Genomic DNA, 14592 nt, shown 5'->3' with positions numbered 1-14592 from the left:
GTCGTACTGCAGGAGGTGCTGTGAGTGACATTATTCTGTATATAAGGGGCTATTTCACTATATCAGTGACTGGGGTGCTGTGGGGGCAATAATACTATGTATGGGGGGCTGTGGTGGTGAGGACCTATATACTGGGTGGCTGTGGGGGACATCTTACTGCATGGGGGCTGTCATTGACATTATAGTGTATGTTTGGGAGCTGTGTGGATTATATTATACTATATGGACAGCCATTGTGACCATGATACTGTGTAGGAGAACAGTGAGAGGAGGGGTACTGTCTGGAGAGGGCAGTGTAGTGGGCAGTATGAGGGCATAGTGTGAAAAGGGGGCCCAGAATTGGTGTGAAGAGGGGCCAGTGTTAAATTGTGGCACAGTATGAAGAGATATTAACAAGGTGACAGTATATAGAGTGTAATGGGAAACACTGGAGAAGGGACAGCAATGTTATAGACCATTGTTAATAAGGGCTGATGGTATGGCCGCTATATCTGATAATGGCAGACATTGTGGTGGTTATAGCACATTAACCCTTTCGCGCCTGAGCCTGTTTTTGCCTTCGTGACCAGGCCAATTTTTTCAATTCTGACCAGTGTCACTTTATGTGGCCATAACTCTAGAACGCTTCAACGGATCCTGCTGATTCTGACATTGTTTTCTCATGACATATTGTACTTCAGGATAGTGGTAAAATTTCTTAGATATGAACTGCTCTTATATGTTAAAAAAATCGAAATTTGGCAAAAATTTTGAAAATTTTGCAATTTTCAAACTTTTAATTTTTATGCCCTTAAATCAGAGAGTGATATCGCACAAAATAGTTAATAAATAACATTTCCCACATGTCTACTTTACATCTGCACAATTTTGGAAACATAATTTTTTTTTTTTAGGAAGTTATAAGGGTTAAAAGTTGACCAGCGATTTCTCATTTTTACAACACCATTTTTTTTTAGGGACCACCTCACATTTGAAGTGAGTTTGGGGGGTCAATATGACAGAAAATACCCAAAAGTGACACCATTCTAAAAACTGCACCTCTCAATGTACTCAAAACCACATTCAAGAAGTTTATTAACCCTTCAGGTGCTTCACATGAATGAATGGAATGTGGAAGGAAAAAATAAACATTTAACTTTTTTTCACAAACATTTTACTTCAGAACCATTTTTTTTATTTTCACAAGTGTAAAAACAGAAAATGAACCACAAAATTTTTTGTGCAATTTCTCCCAAATACGCCGATACCCCGTATGTGGGGCTAAACCACTGTTTGAGCACACGGCAGAGCTCAGAAAGGAAGGAGTGCCGTTTGAATTTTTCAATGCAGAATTGGCTGGAATTGAGATAGGACGCCATGTCGCATTTGGAGAGCCCCTAATGTGCCTAAACAGTGGAAACCCCCACAAGTGACCCCATTTTGAAAACTAGACCCCTTAAAGAACTTATCTAGATGTGTCATGAGCACTTTGAACCCCCAAGTGCTTCACAGAAGTTTATAAAGTAGAGCCATGAAAATAAAAAATCATTTTTGTTCCACAAACATGATCTTTTAGCCCCCAATTTTTTATTTTCAAAAGGGTAACAGGAGAAATTGGACCCCAAAAGTTGTTGTCCAATTTGTCCTGAGTACACTGGTACCCCATATGTGGAAGAAAACTACTGTTTGGGCACACGGGGGGGCTCGGAAGGGAAGTAGTGACGTTTTGGAATGCAGACTTTGAGGGAATGTTCTGCGGGTGTCATGTTGCCTTTGGAGAGCCCCTAATGTGCCTAAACAGTGGAAACCCCCACAAGTGACCCCATTTTGAAAACTAGACCCCTTAAAGAACTTATCTAGATGTGTGGTGAGCACTTTGAACCCCCAAGTGTTTCACTAAAGTTTATAATGTAGAGCCGTGAAAATAAAAAAATCATTTTTTTTCCACAAAAATGATTTTTAGCTCCCAATTTTTATTTTCACAAGGGTAACAGGAGAAATTGGACCCTAAGAGTTGTTGTCCAATTTGTCCTGAGTACGCTGGTACCCCACTTGTGGGGGGGGGACCACTGTTTGGGCACACGGTGGGGCTCGGAAGGGAAGTAGTGACGTTCTGGAATGCAGACTTTGATGGAATGGTCTGCGGGCGTCATATTGCATTTACAGAGCCCCTGATGTGCCTAAACAGTGGAAATCCTCCACAAGTGACCCTTTTTGGAAACTAGACCCCCCCAAGGAACTTATCTAGATGTGTGGTGAGCACTTTGAACCCCCAAGTGTTTCACTAAAGTTTATAATGTAGAGCCGTGAAAATAAAAAAATCATTTTTTTTCCACAAAAATGATCTTTTAGCTCCCAATTTTTATTTTCACAAGGGTAACAGGAGAAATTGGACCCTAAGAGTTGTTGTCCAATTTGTCCTGAGTACGCTGGTACCCCACATGTGGGGGGGGACCACTGTTTGGGCACACGGTGGGGCTCGGAAGGGAAGTAGTGACGTTCTGGAATGCAGACTTTGATGGAATGGTCTGCGGGCGTCATATTGCATTTACAGAGCCCCTGATGTGCCTAAACAGTGGAAATCCTCCACAAGTGACCCCTTTTTGGAAACTAGACCCCCCCAAGGAACTTATCTAGATGTGTGGTGAGCACTTTGAACCCCCAAGTGTTTCACTAAAGTTTATAATGTAGAGCCGTGAAAATAAAAAAATCATTTTTTTTCCACAAAAATGATCTTTTAGCTCCCAATTTTTATTTTCACAAGGGTAACAGGAGAAATTGGACCCTGAGAGTTGTTTTCCAATTTGTCCTGAGTACGCTGGTACCCCACATGTGGGGGGGACCACTGTTTGGGCACACGGTGGGGCTCGGAAGGGAAGTAGTGATGTTCTGGAATGCAGACTTTGATGGAATGGTCTGCGGGCGTCATATTGCATTTACAGAGCCCCTGATGTACCTAAACAGTGGAAACCCCCAATTCGAATTCCAACCCTAACCCCAACACACCCCTAACCCTAGCCCTAACCCTAACCCTAGCCCTAACCCTAGCCCTAACCCTAGCCCTAACCCTAACCATAACCCTAACCCTAGCCCTAACCCTAGCCCTAACCCTAGCCCTAACCCTAGACATAGCCCTAGCCTGCCTACCTGCTTTTTTTTTTCTTTACTTTTTTTTTTATTTTTGTGTTTTTTATTTTTTGTATTTTTGACTCAAAGTAACGCCACTTCTCCTCTGATCTCACACTGGCAGATGATCAGAGGAGAAGCAGCGTTACTATGTGACAAGATCGCTGCCCGTCACATAGTAACGCCACTTCTCCTCTGATCTCACACTGACAGATGATCAGAGGAGAAGCAGCGTTACTGTGTGACAAGATCGCTGCCTGACACAGCTGTGCCAGGCAGCGATCAGCTGTGCCAGGCAGCGATCTAGTCACACTGTAACGCTGCTTCACCTCTGCTCATCTGTCAGCATGAGCTCAGAGGAGAAGTCGCGTTATAATGAGGGAGATCGCCGGGAAACAAGCAGCTTTCCCAGCGAGCTCTCTCATTGGCCTCTGTGACGCGACGTCATCAGGACCTGAACCAATCAGGTCTCGATGACGTCGGGGGTCCCAGCATGCATTGTGCACCGGGATCCCCGCGTTATAAGGTATGAGGGGGTCCCGGGGGGCACAAAACCGCCGACAGTAGATAAACGTCGGCGCTGCACAAAGCCCAGCAAGCGCCAACGTTTATCTACTGTGGGCGGTCGGGAAGAGGTTAAGATGGATATTTGGTGACCATATACCATAGAAGACTTATTTAGGGCATAGTATGGACAGATATTTTTATGCATAGTGCATTTTAACTGTCTTATTTTTAAGGGCACATGTGTTGAGATGTGTTGCAGAAGACGGGGTGTGGTTTAACAGATAAAATGGAGGCCGAGTGTCAGGAGCTGAAGATGTGTGGATCTCCTGTGTGCTGGTCTGTGCTAAGGCCTAAAGAAGCGGACACTATCCTTAGCGGGCGGACCCGCTATATGTTGTATTTACTTCATATTTTCACTTTGTGCAGGAAAAGGCTGTTCCTTTGTTTTGCCATTCTGAGCCGTTTATGAAACTTAAACTTAACTGGACATTTGAGCAATACCGCTTCCTGTGCCTACCTCTACAGTGGCTGAGTGAGTACAAACCTCTACAATGTAAATGTTTATTTGTTGATACTGACTTTGTCTCATCAGTACTATAGTTCCTATATGGTGTGCTGACTGATAATTATTGATAACAAAAACTCCCACCAATTACTTACCATTGATAATTTCATACTGGGAGTGGCAGGTTCATGCTATACAAATATATATGGGGCTGACGTGACATTAAAATTAATTGCTGTACTATACTTGATGCTGTAGTTATTTACTGATAATGGCTCTGGTTTATGTATTCATAAACTGGTGTACTCATTTACTGACAGTGATTTTCGTGATGTATTCATGTATTGATTATGGTTCTGGTAATGCATTATTGTACTGATGGTGATTCTAGTAACCTATTTACTTACTGATGATGGGTCTGGTGTTGCATTTATGTACAATGGATTGGTATGGTGTTCTATTTATGCGCTGATGATGATTTTGTTTTGTATTCATGTATAAATGATTGCTCTGGTGAGCACCATTACCTTCATCGTTACATGAATACATCACCAGAGCCACCAATGGTACAAGAATACAGCACCAAAACACCCATTACTGCATGAATATGTCACTCGAACCACCATCAGTACAGGAATTTGACACCAGAACCACTATTAGTACATTAATATGCCACAAAAAACACTTTTCGTACAACAATATAGCACCAGAACCACCATCACTTTTGTTGTAAACTTTATTTGTTGCATGATGTATCATGCATATCCCTTTATCTATAATAGGGTCTATTTAGTTTCCATTAGAGTATCCGCCAAATGCTTACTTGAAACCAAACAGCCCTCATTATAGGTAAGTTGAATTAGTTTTCATGACCATCCTTGTGTCTGACCTGTAAAATATAAGACCTCAGGGATGAATATCACTATTTATCCTTGGTGTTGTATACATGGTCCACAAACAATGAATGATTCTCTGTCTAACTTTGAAACTGTACCCACTGTTGAGTCTTGCCCATAAAGTGCACCACTTTTTTACTTTTGCTGGTATTTTTGGGTGAAAAAGTAACAATTCTTGTGGAAATGGTCATCAGAGATTATTACCTGACCCTTTGATTTGCCTGGGGGTTGAGGGATCATCTGTGGAGGAGGGGAGGCACCACTAGCTTCATCTGCCTATGGCACCAAAAAACCTTGTCTTGGCACTGCCCAATACACATTGTCAAATTTGTGCTTCTGGGGACTTTCAACTAATATATTGTTAAATGGATTGTCCAGGACTTAAAAATTGATGTCTTATCTCAATCTGATATCAGTGGATTTCCGAACCCTCATAATCAGATGGAATGTACTCTAGCAGTAACCAGAGTTAAGCAAAGTAAAGGTATAAGACAGAAAAACTGCATTGTTTAGTGGCTGATGATAAGTACTGCATTACATACACATCAATGGAAAAGGTGAATTTTCCCATGGTGGGACCATTAAATGATTATCTTATCTTATCTTATCTTATCTTAATTTACTTCTGCGGTCACTAAGCAACGTATGGGGCTGATGTGTTCAGCATATATGTCGTTTAGTTCTGGTTACTGCTAGAGCAATTTTCAGCTGATCGGTGGGTGTGCTGGTGTTGGCCCTCCATTGAATAGGTCATCAATCTCAAGTCCTGGAGAATCCGTTAAGTGGGTTCTCCCCTCTGCAGCAAGCCCATACATATTGACATTAAACGTGATTAGGGCAACATGCAAGGATCGGAAGTGGAGGCGCCATTTAACTTGTTTTTTTGTAGACATAACATGGAAAACCTCTAGTTTCCATTGACAAACAACAATCTAAGAAGGGGCTTCAATTTTGTGGTACGAGTTGACTTTTTTAAGGGTGTCATTTGGGTAGACATAACATTTTTTAATTGCTTTTTATTACAATTTTTGGGAGATAGAATGAACAAACAATTAGCAATTCAGGAATTGTCTTTACATTTTTTGTGTCATTTTCTGACATTCACAGTGCATTAAAAGTGATAAGATAATTTTATTCTCTGGGTCAGTATGATTACAGTGAAGCCAAAATTATGGTCTGAAACCATGAAAAGTGGCATCAACTAACTCACAGTAGAAATTTTATAATGTGCAGCAGTCAGGCACGGGCCATGCATGAGACAGAGTGTGGTTCAGCATTTACAGCTTTGAAATTACAGTAAGTACAGTAAGTTGAAATTAAGAGGTGGGGGAGGGACAGGTATAGGCATGCTGTGCTGGGAGCCTTGCCAAATTCAGGCAACACACATGAAGGAGACCCAACCTAGAGTCAAAACCTTTTAAAAAATTACAGTCAGACACCAGGAATAGTGGCATCAATTGACCCAGTAGAAATTTTATAATGGTGCAGCATTGATGGATGGGACTCAACTTGGCCCTGCATTTTTAGCTTACAATTTCATCAGTAAGAGGTGGATGAGTGACAGGAGTAGGCCTGGTGCTCTGAGACCCCTTCCACTACAGGCAAGCGACCAGCTAGAGACCCAACTTGGAGTCTCCACATTTCAAAAAATTATTGGCACACGCCATTAAAGTGGCATCAATTTCTCCAAAGTAGAAATAGCATAATGGGGCTCTGACACCCCTTCTACTACTGACAACCCACCAGATGGAGACCCATCTTGGAGTCTCCACATTTCAAAAAATTATCTACCAGGCGTACAAGGGAGTCGAGTAGCCCGTCCAGTAACAGAAGTTGTCAGTTGTCTTTGGATATGATGAGCCGGTGATTGTTCAATAGAGCATTCAGTAACATTACCACCTATCCTACGTACATCTCAAACACCACACCAGTTCCCCCTTCCGCCACAACCTCACTTTTTCTCCAGTCATGTTAGATGTACCCTTCCCCTCTTTAAACCAGCTGTTTCACAACCCTAGGCCCAGACCTATTAGTCACCTGTCCCTAAATTAACAGTCAGTATTTATTTGCTGAGATAGGTTGGCTGGACCACAGCTTTAACACAAAAGACTTATATGCTGAAATGTGGACTGGTGACTGGACCACACAATTAGCACAAAGGATGTAGATGCTGAAATGTGGACTGATGGCTGGTCCACACAATTAGTGCAAATGATTTCTATGCTGAAATGTGGACTGTTTGCTGGGTCACACAACACAAAGGATTTATATGCTGAAATGTGGACTTGTGGTTGGACCACACAATTAGCACTAATTATTTATATGCTGAAATGTGGACTGGTGGCTGGACCACACAATTAGCACAAAGGATTTATATGCTGAAGTGGCAACTGGTCCCTGCACCACAGAATCATCAGCAGTACGGAATGATACTGTATGTTGAAGTGGCGACTGGTCGCTGTACCATAGAATCAACAGCAGTATGGATTTATATGCTGAAGTGGTGACTAGTGATGAGTATACTCATTTCTCGAGATTTCCCGAGCATGCTCGAGTGATCTCCGAGTATTTGGATGTGCGCGGAGATTTAGTTTCTGTCGCCGCAGCTGCATGATTTGTGGCTTCTAGCCAGCCTGAATACATGTGGGGATTGTCAATTTGTTAGGAAATCCCCACATGTATTCAGGCAGTCTAGCAGCCGTAAATCATGCAGCTACGGTGACAGAAACTAAATCTCCGAGCACATTCAAATACTCGGAGATCACTCGAGCATGCTCAGGAAATCTCGAGTAGCGAGTTTACTTGCTCATCACTAGTGGCGACTGGTCACTGTGGTACAGAATCAGCAGCACTATGGATATATATGCTGAAGTGGCGACTTGTGGCTGCACCACAGAATTAGCACTCCAGATTTATATGCTGGAAGGTCAATTTGTCACAACATCCTATCTATCTGAACTAGCTGTGAATAAACTGCCTAGCTAACTTTCTGACTACTTGCAGCAGCAGCCTCACTATGCTGTTAAACTCCATAAGGCCAGGTTCACATTGCGTTTAACCAGTCCGCTCAACGCATAGCGCATAGCGTTATGCCGCGGTGTAACGCAGTCCGTCTAACGGACTGCCTAAATGCAGTGTGACCCCGACCTTAATGGCATCAAAGCCACCTGTCAGCTTTTTACATGCAGAGGGACATGTGACTTCTGCAGCCAATGACACAAGTCCTTGTGTCTGGACGTTGTGGATGGTTTCTGCTCCCTTATTGGCTGCCGGAATCTCCACACATGAAGTTAATGAAAAAAAATAGTATAACAGTCCACCACTCCTCTGACCTCTCCCTACTCCCTCCCCTCGACATACAGCACCACTATACAAGTCAAAGTCCTAACAAAAGCATTAGTGAAAACTCGATCATTTACCAAACTTTGGCCAAATTTTGCCAATTTTGAGAAAAATGCTCTGGACACTGAAAACGAATCTGAATGGTTCATGCCAAATTTGATATTTGCAAACTTTCAGTTCCAGGAGGTAGTGATTAAGGCCCTAAAATTTGGCAGACAGGAAATACTTCCAGAACTAAAGGTGCTTGTTTGCTACCAGGCCAACATTTAATCGGTGAGGTCCCTCAAACCTCAAAGAAAAGGAAGATCGCCAATAATGTACTGAGTGTGTTACAAAGGGGGGATACCCAAGGACACCATTTTGCAATGCAACAACTGCCCCGGCAATCCAGTCCCATGTTTAAAAGAATGCTTCAAACTGTACCACACATCCATGGACTACTAAATTCATTTCTGACTTATACAACTCATGTATGCCAAGGTGACGTACACTCCACAACTCACATATGCCAACCTGAAATACACTACACAACTCAAGTATTCCAACCTGATGCACTCTACGCAATTTATGTATTTGCCACCATATTATAAAATTCACATACCAGGAAAACACTACATCAATTCCAATATAAGGTCACTTGTGAAGGGTTTTTACTGTGTAGACACATCAGAGGATCTGCAAACGTGTCATCATGCCCACAGACCATTCCATTAAAGTTTGCATACAAAAAAAGTCACTTCTTCCCTTCCGAACCCTGACGTGCGCCAAAACAGTGGTTTTCTCCTACATATGAGGTATAAGCGCACTCATGAAAAATTGCACAACAATTTTGAGGGTCCATTTCCTCCTGTTACCAGTGTGAAAATACAAAAATTAGGGCTAAACGATCATTTTTGTGGAAAGCTTTTAATTTTTAATATTTTCTCGACTCAACGTTATAATTTTCTGTGAAGCACCTGGGAAATACATATCTAAATAAATTCCTTGGTGGTCTAGTTTCCAAAATATTGTCACTTCTATGGGATTTCCACCGTTTATGCACATCAGGGGATCTGCAAACGTGACATGATGCCTGCAGACCATTCCATCAAAGTCTGCATTCCAAGATGTCACTCCTTCCCTTCCGAGTCCTGACGTACACCTAAACACACATTTGAGGTTTTACCATACTCATGAGACCCTTGTAAAAATAAAAAAGTGGGGATAAAAGATCATTTATGTGGAAAAAATTTGATTTTGCTATTTTTATGACTCAACGTTATCATTTTCTGTGAAGCACCTTGGGGTTAAAAGTGTTCATTACATATCTAATTAAATTTCTTTGGGGATCTAGTTTACACAAAGGGGTCACTTGTGGGGGATATCCACTGTTTAGTCACATCAGGAGCTCTGCAAATGCGAAATGATTCCAGCAGACCATTCCTTCAAAGTCTGCATTCCAAAATGTCACTCCTTCCGTTCCGAGCCCTGACGTGTGCCCAAACAGTGGTTTTCTTCCAAATAGGAGGTATCAGCATACTCATGAGAAATTGCTCAACAATCTCTGGGGTCAATTTTCTCCTGTTACCCTTGTGAAAAGAAAAAAAATGGGGCTAAATGATCATTTTTGTGCAGTAAAAGTGATTTTTTTATTTTCACGACTCAATGATAGAATTTTCTGTGAAGCACATTGGGGTTCAAGGTGCTCACCACATATTTAAATAAATTCCTTGGGGGGTATAGTTTCCAAAACACGGTAACTTGTGGGGAATTTTTACTGTTTAGGTACATCAGGAGCTCTGCAAATGCAACATGATGTCTGCAGACTGTTCCATCAAAGTGCGTTCCAAAATGTCGCTCCTTTCCATCCGAGCCCTGACGTGTGCCCAAACAATGGTTTTCTCCCACATATAGTGTCCATTTTTTCCTGTTACCCTTATGAAACTAAAAAAATGGGACTACAGCTTCATTTATTTGGAAAAAATTTTATTTTTTTATTTTTACTACTCAACATTATAATTTTCTGTGAAGCACCTAAGGTTTCACGGTGCTCACCACATATCTAAATAAGTTAGGTGAGGGGCTTATTTCCAAAATGGGGTCAATTGTGGGGGATTTTCACTGTTTAAGCACATCAGTGACGCTCCAAACGCGACATGGCATCTGCTCTCTCTTCCAGACAATTTTGCATTCAAATAATCAAACGGTGCTTCTTCCCTTATGGGCCCTGCCTTACGAACAAACAGTGGTTTTCCCCAACATATGGGGTATCTGCCTACACAGGAGAAATTGTACAACAATGTTAGGGGTCCATTTTCTCCTGTTACCCTTGTGAAAATAATAAAAATGAGGTTAAAAATATTTTTTGGGGAAAAATGTTATATTTTATTTTCACGGCTCTATGTTATAAACTACTGTGATGCACCTGGGGGCATTCAAAGCACTCATCACACACCTAGATACGTTCCTTGAGGGGTCTAGTTCCAAACTGGGGTCACTTGTGGGGCAGTTTCCACTGTTTAGGCACATCAGCAGCTCTCCAAACGCAATATGGTGTTTGCTCTTGATTCCAGGTCATTTTGAGTTCAAAAAGTCAAACAGTGCTCCATAACAGTGGTTTTCCCCCACATGTGGGGTATCTGCATACTCAGGAGAAATTGTACAACAATTTTTGAGGTTCCTTTTTTCCTATTCCTATTCCCCTTAAGAAATTTAAAAAATTGGGGTCTGAGTTAAAATTTTTGTTATAAAAGTTAAATGTTCATTTTTTCCTTCCTCATTCCATTAATTCCTCTAAAGCACCTGAAGTGTTAATAAACTTCTTGAATGTTGTTTTGAGCACCTTAAAGGGTGCAGTTTTTAGAATGGTATTACTTTTGGGTATTACTGACATATAGACCACTCAAAGTCACTTAAAATGTGATATGGACCCTAAAAAAATGGGTTTATAAATTTTGTTGGAAAAATGAGAAATCGTTCAAATTTAAACCCTTCTAACTTTGTAGCAAAACGTTTATGTTTCAAAAATTGTGCTGATGTAAAGTAGACATATGGGAAATATTATTTATTAACTATTTTGTGTAACATATATTTCTCTGATTTAAGGGCATAAAAATTAAAAGTTTGAAAATTGTTATTTTTGAAAATAAAGTCATATCAAAGAAATTTTACCTCTATAATGAAGTACAATATGTCATGAAAAAGCAATCTCAGAACCAGTTGGATCTGTTGAAGGAAGCGTTCCAGAGTTATTTCCTCGTAAAGTGACACTGGTCAGAATTGTAAAATTTGGCTTGGTGATGAAGTTGAAAACAGACCTGAGGCTGAAGGTGTTAAAAAGCTATATTTTTATTCATTTTTTATGTTGTTCACCATTAAGGCTCATGCAGATGTCCGTGTATAATGGTTCGATCACAGACACGTCATGAGTCTCCCGACGTGAGCGTCACAGCCTCATAGACGTATATGAAGGTGTCATGTCAGTCTGGAGACCTGCAGCCATTCCGTGCATTGCGGTCCGTGATCGGACCGAGATTCACAGACGTCTACGTGAGCCCTATGGGTTAAATAGTTTTATAGATAATGTCATTCTGGATACAGCAATAGCAAATATGTACACTTGTTTTCATTTTGTTTTTAAATGAAAACAGCTTTTTTAGTGACTAACCATTTTCCCATTTTTTTTGCAATTTTTTACATTTTTTATACATTTTATTTGACTTTTATTTTACTTCTTTATTTAGTTCTCTATAGGATTTGAACTTTCACGAGTTTGATGACTTCTCTTATACCCTGCAATAATTATGTATAACCATGTACTATCTACTTATACAAGGAATAACTTTTCTAAATAAATGGCGTCAGTAATGTGCTCCTTAATAATATGACACAGAGCATGTTGTTGGATATATACCTTCATCATGTCTACCAGAGATAAGTCCACTGTGTTGATCTGCTGATTTAGGTCATGATTAAATATAAGCTGGTTATGAAAAGGATGTGAAGCAATAGACTTTGCTTTATGATGGCTCCACTTCTAAGGCTGTTATCAGCACTCTGGAAGCTTTAGCGGAGGACTGGCGAGTTCTTGTCTGTTGATGTCTTGTACTGCTTTGGACAGTGCTATCAACAGGCTTGATCCATGGGAAAAATAGGGAATAAATGAGTGGAAGAGACACTTTTCCTGTCACCCTGCAGAAAGCCATGATCTCATGTCTCATTCGCTCTCCAAATTTCATTTCCCAAACATTGGAGATAGAAGCCCTCAGGATATGTTTATGACTGCAGACAGGGGAACATTGGTCACTGTCTACAACTACAGTAATAAACCAACAATTGGATAATTGTGCAATTGTCTATAGAATTTTCCAAAATATAATTTCTAGAAGACATGGGAAAAGCAATGACAATTCCTGTATCTAAAAGTCAGCGTCATTACATCATATTTGGAATAGATCATATTACTAGAACACATACTAGAATATAAGGATAGGTTTTGTCTGTTTTAGAGCTTATTCCTTCATTATAGAGTTTGAGTAAATAATACATCAAGGTTTGCCCTGTATCTGTACATAGCCTTGAACATGAAGGCAGCTAATTTATCAAATAAATGGAACAGCCAAACAAGAAAGTTTTCCGCTAATTTCTAATTTTGAATTTCTATAATAATTGTAGGAATAATAAGAAGGAGCTTAGTTATGCAGCTTATTTGACAATATTTCACCAGAAGTCTTTGAGGGCATGATGCCCTTAATGAAATTGCCCCAGGCAAATATGAAAGCTTGTAACTAGTCATTGGGAATTTTAGAAATAAATGCTCTTTTTATAGAAATTTTATGGACGAAAAGGAGATTAATTAGTCTAAAACATTTAATTAAAACCTTCAATGAACATGCTTGCGAAGCACATTAAAGGGAATCTGTAAGCAGGACTTCACCCCCCCCATATGCATGTAGCTCCTTCAAAGATTTAGATGCGGATCCGCAGCGATTTTGGCAGCACGGATTCGCATCAAATTCGCAGTGTAGTGCACAGCCAATGTTAATCAATGGGAAATGGAGATTTGTTGTGCATATGTAACATAGTAACATAGTTAGTAAGGCCGAAAAAAGACATTAGTCCATCCAGTTAAGCCTATAAAATTCTGTCAGAATAAATCCCCAGATCTACGTCCTTCTAAAGAACCTAATAATAACTGTAAGATACAATATTGTTACGCTCCAGGAAGACATCCAGGCCTCTCTTGAACCCTTCGACTGAGTTGACCATCACCACCTCCTCAGGCAGGGAATTCCAGATTCTCACTGCCCTAACAGTAAAGAATCCTCTTCTATGTTGGTGTAAAAACCTTCTCTCCTCCAGACGCAGAGAATGCCCCCTTGTGACCGTCACCTTCCTTGGTATAAACAGATCCTCAGAGAGATATTTGTATTGTCCCATTATATACTTATACATGGTTATTAGATCGCCCCTCAGTCGTCTTTTTTCTAGACTAAATAATCCTAATTTTGCTAATCTCTCTAGGTATTGTAGTTCCCCCATCCCCTTTATTAATTTTGTTGCCCTCCTTTGTACCTGCTCTAGTTCCATTATATCCTTCCTGAGCAACGGTGCCCAAAACTGTACACAGTACTCCATGTGCGGTCTAACCAGAGATTTGTACAGAGGCAGCATAATGCTCTCATCATGTGTATCCAGACCTCTTTTAATGCACCCCATGATCCTGTTTGCCTTGGCAGCTGCTGCCTGGCACTGGCTGCTCCAGGTAAGTTTATCATTAACTAGGATCCCCAAGTCCTTCTCCATGTCAGATTTACCCAGTGGTTTACCGTTCAGTGTGTAATGGTGATATTGATTCCTTCTTCCCATGTGTATAACCTTACATTTATCATTGTTAAACTGCATGTGCCACCTTTTGGCCCAAGTTCCCAACTTATCCAGATCCATCTGTAGCAGGATACTATCTTCTCTTGTATTGACTGCTTTACATAGTTTTGTATCATCTGCAAATATCGATATTTTACTGTGCAAACCTTCTACCAGATCGTTAATAAATATGTTGAAGAGAATAGGTCGCAACACCGACCCCTGCAGTACCCCACTGGTCACAGTGACCCAGTTAGAAAATATACCTATCAGGTTCCTGACAGCGCCGGCGTACAGCCTCCACTGAGCAGGCACTCACCTGTACTGTAGGGGCCCCTGGGACTGGAATAGCCGGAAAGTACAGATGCATAGGACCTGAATGCTGAAGCTTTA

This window comes from Dendrobates tinctorius, unplaced genomic scaffold (assembly GCF_039654945.1).
Source record: "Dendrobates tinctorius isolate UK_male_01 unplaced genomic scaffold, ASM3965494v1 ptg000162l, whole genome shotgun sequence".
Taxonomy (NCBI): domain Eukaryota; kingdom Metazoa; phylum Chordata; class Amphibia; order Anura; family Dendrobatidae; genus Dendrobates; species Dendrobates tinctorius.
Note: the sequence above shows the minus strand (reverse complement) of the source record.